Here is a 3,542-nt window from a genome sequence, read left to right as displayed (position 1 = left end):
ATAGGCTAATCCTCCGCCTGCGGCACAGGCACACTGGGTTCTATTCCCGATCAGGGCGCTGGATTCTGTCCCGGTCACTCCTCTTCCTGTCCAGCAATCTGCTGTGGCCTGGGAGTGCAGTGGAGGATGGCCCAGGTCCTTGGGCCCTGCATCCATAAGGAAGACCAGGAGAAGCACCTGGCTCCTGGCTTCAGATCAACGCGGTGCGCCGGCCACAGCACACCAGCCACAGCGGCCACTGGGGGCTGAACCAATGGAAAAAGGGAGACCTTTCTCTCTGTCTCTCTCTCTCTCACTGTCCACTCTGCCTGTCAAAAAAAAAAAAAAAGTAATCATCAGTATAAGAAGAAATCCAGGAAAAAAGGCTGAGGGGAAGAAAAGTTGTTGCATTTATTCATATTTTAGATATGCAATGATAGCATCTCATAATTATATTTTGGGATAAAATTATATACACTCATATGGATCCACAAAAATCTGATCTACCTGGTTGTCAGATCCAGCTCAGGGACCTCCATCAAGGAACAGGCTTGAATCATGGAAAAGATAAAAAGCTACACCTATAGCCCCAATGTATAAGCTGGTTATCAGGGAACTGGAGAGGACAGAGTTACACCTCAAAATTATCAGAACAAACAGTAAAGTAAGAAATGTGTGGGAGAGGAAGCTGAATCAGGAATCAGGGTTGGCCACTGAACCCAGATACTCTATACAGGAAGCAGACTTCCAAATTGACATTTTAACTGCTAGACCAAACACCTGACCCTGATTGGAATTCTTTATAAGGTATATAGATATCTAGATATTTATCTTCAGATATTAATTTTTTTATGTTTTAGTCAACCAATTTAAGACATAAATTTACTCTTCGAGATATCATATCTGAATAAAATGACAAGTTGCTATTATTCCTAAAAGAAAATGATTCGATAAGTTACTGTCCTGAGAGCAGAAAACTTTGGAGTACAAATGACAGCTTAAAAATTGTAAGTGTAGAATTCTTATGGAATGTGTATTGTAAAACAGACCTTTTTAAGAAGAATTAGGTGGAACAATGAAAATAATTTTACAATTGGCTGGCAAAAATTTAAGTTCTCCTTTCATGTTTCCATCAAATGGTATTACTTTGCTTTTAAGTGAGTTTGTGTAGGTGAGATTTTCCTTCATATTTATCAACATTTTGTGGCTATTTGGCTGAACAAATATATGCCCATCAGTGATTGTATGTCCATGAGTTTTATGTCCACATATCACAAATGTATTTTCCATAAACTTGAAAAGACATCATAGTCTGTGTTAGATACACATAAGTCATCTGTTAAAGAAATCATAAAATTACTTAGCTTCCAACTATATATAGACTCATCTATGTCTGTCCCTGAATCACTCCAATTAAATAATTAATTGTAAAAACAGCATAACCTTCTTGTCAGTGACACAAAATAGATGTGAAATATACCCCATTTATTTTGCTGAGGTCCTTTTTTTTAATTTGTTAGAATGAGCAGTGGTCACACAAAATGAATTCCATGCTGGATATTTAAATTGGTCTCAGTCTATCTAAGGGGTCATCAAAAATTTCACGGAATGTGTGATCATGAAGCAACTATGTGAACATTTCAAAGCTTGTCTTTTAGTTCCATTTTTTGGAGTTTGTGGTACCCTATTTTATTATTTGCCTTATAAGTGACTGTATAGCCATCCAGACTGGAAGCTTTCATGCTCATCTCTCAATAGGTTATCACTGATAATAATTAAAAACAAATAAGGGAAAGAGATGGTCGCATGGAAAAGAAGAATGGATCAAATGTTCATTGAAACAAAAAATAATTACAGGAGGGAGTGCCTTAGTTATTATGAATGCTTTTAATTTTTTATCTATTTTCATTGTATTTGAAAGCCAGAGAGATAGAGAGGTTTCTTCCATCTACTGGTTCACTCTTCAAATACCCATGACATATGGGAATGGGCCAAGCAAAAGCCACATGGGTGGCTGGGACCCACATACCCAACCCATCATCTGCTACCCCCCAGGAAGCACATTAGCAGGAAGTTGAATCAGAATTGGAGCTGGGACTCAAATCTGACATTGTGGTATGGAATGTGGGTGTCTCAGCTGACATCAACCACTGTTCCAAATGCCAGCTTGTCCAAATTCCTGCCCAAGAAAGCTTTTAATAATTACCCTTTTCCATCTGTTTGAAACCTCAATAGTTAAAATCCTCACCCGAGAGTCTGTGTCAAATATGGTAATATATAATAATAATATTTCCCTAGATTGAATTACCTATGTCCATTTTTATATTTTGCCTTAGAAGACTGATGGAACAAAACAATGAAACTTTGGAGGGAGACTTCATTTTGCTTGGATTCTCAGATCAGCCCCAAGTGGAAGCCATGCTTTTTGTGGTAGTTTTGATATCTTATCTTCTGACCCTTGTGGGCAACACAGCCATTATCCTGGTTTCCTGCCTGGACTTCAAACTGCACACACCTATGTACTTCTTTCTCACAAATCTCTCCTTTCTTGATCTTTGCTTCACCACTAGCATTGTCCCCCAGCTACTGTGGAACCTTAAAGGACCAGCCAAGACCATCTCACCCATGGGCTGTGCCATACAACTCTATGTGTCCCTCTCCTTTGGCTCCACCGAATGCGTCCTCCTTACTATCATGGCATTTGACCGCTATGTAGCTGTCTGCAGACCTCTCAATTACACCACTATCATGCACCCGTCATTTTGCAAAACCTTGGCAGGAATATCATGGCTCAGTGGAGTAGGAAACACTCTCATCCAAGGTACCATCACTCTTCGGCTTCCTCGATGTGGGCATCGCCATCTCCACCATTTCCTGTGTGAGGTGCCTGCCATGATTAAGCTGGCTTGTGTTGACATCCATGCTAATGAAGTTCAGCTTCTTGTGGCTACCTTAGTTCTCCTCCTTCTTCCCATGGCATTGATAGTGGTCTCCTATGGATTCATTGTTCAAACTGTGATAAAACTTAAGTCATCTCAAGCTTGGCGGAAGGCCCTAGGGACCTGTGGGTCACATCTACTAGTGGTGTCGCTCTATTTTGGGACCAGCTCAGTCATATACATTCAACCAAAGATCCCTCGGCCATAGTCAAGGCAAGTTCCTCACACTCTTCTATACAGTTGTGACTCCCACCCTCAACCCCCTCATATACACTCTGAGGAACAAGGATGTGAAAGGAGCACTGAGGAGACTGTTCAAAAGAAAGCAAAATTTACAAAGAGAAATCAGGAAATAGTGACGTTAGTTGGAGTATTGTTTAAGATATATAATATTAAAGAACCAGTACCAACTGTACAGTATATGTGGTACTTACCTGTTTGTATTTACTACAGAATGACTGCCATGTCTTAAAAAAGAGAACTTTATATGCAACGTCCATAGCTTATAGCTCCTTATTGTTCCACACTGCTTTATCAAATATGTTTGGGAGGGGGCATTTAGGTTAAAATTCCCATTCCCACATTGGAATGCCTGGTTTGATCCCAGCTCCAGCTCCTTTCTCC

At 40.2% G+C, this 3,542-nt stretch overlaps 1 pseudogene; it reads left to right on the top strand.

Moving 5' to 3' along the window:
- The first annotated feature begins 2,322 nt into the window (after nt 1-2,322).
- LOC100340326 (olfactory receptor 2G3-like) lies at nt 2,323-3,274 on the top strand (annotated as a pseudogene).
- Nucleotides 3,275-3,542: the final 268 nt, after the last annotated feature.

This window comes from Oryctolagus cuniculus, chromosome 5 (genome assembly GCF_964237555.1).
Source record: "Oryctolagus cuniculus chromosome 5, mOryCun1.1, whole genome shotgun sequence".
Taxonomy (NCBI): domain Eukaryota; kingdom Metazoa; phylum Chordata; class Mammalia; order Lagomorpha; family Leporidae; genus Oryctolagus; species Oryctolagus cuniculus.
Note: the sequence above shows the minus strand (reverse complement) of the source record. Positions and strands in the feature narration are given on the sequence as shown.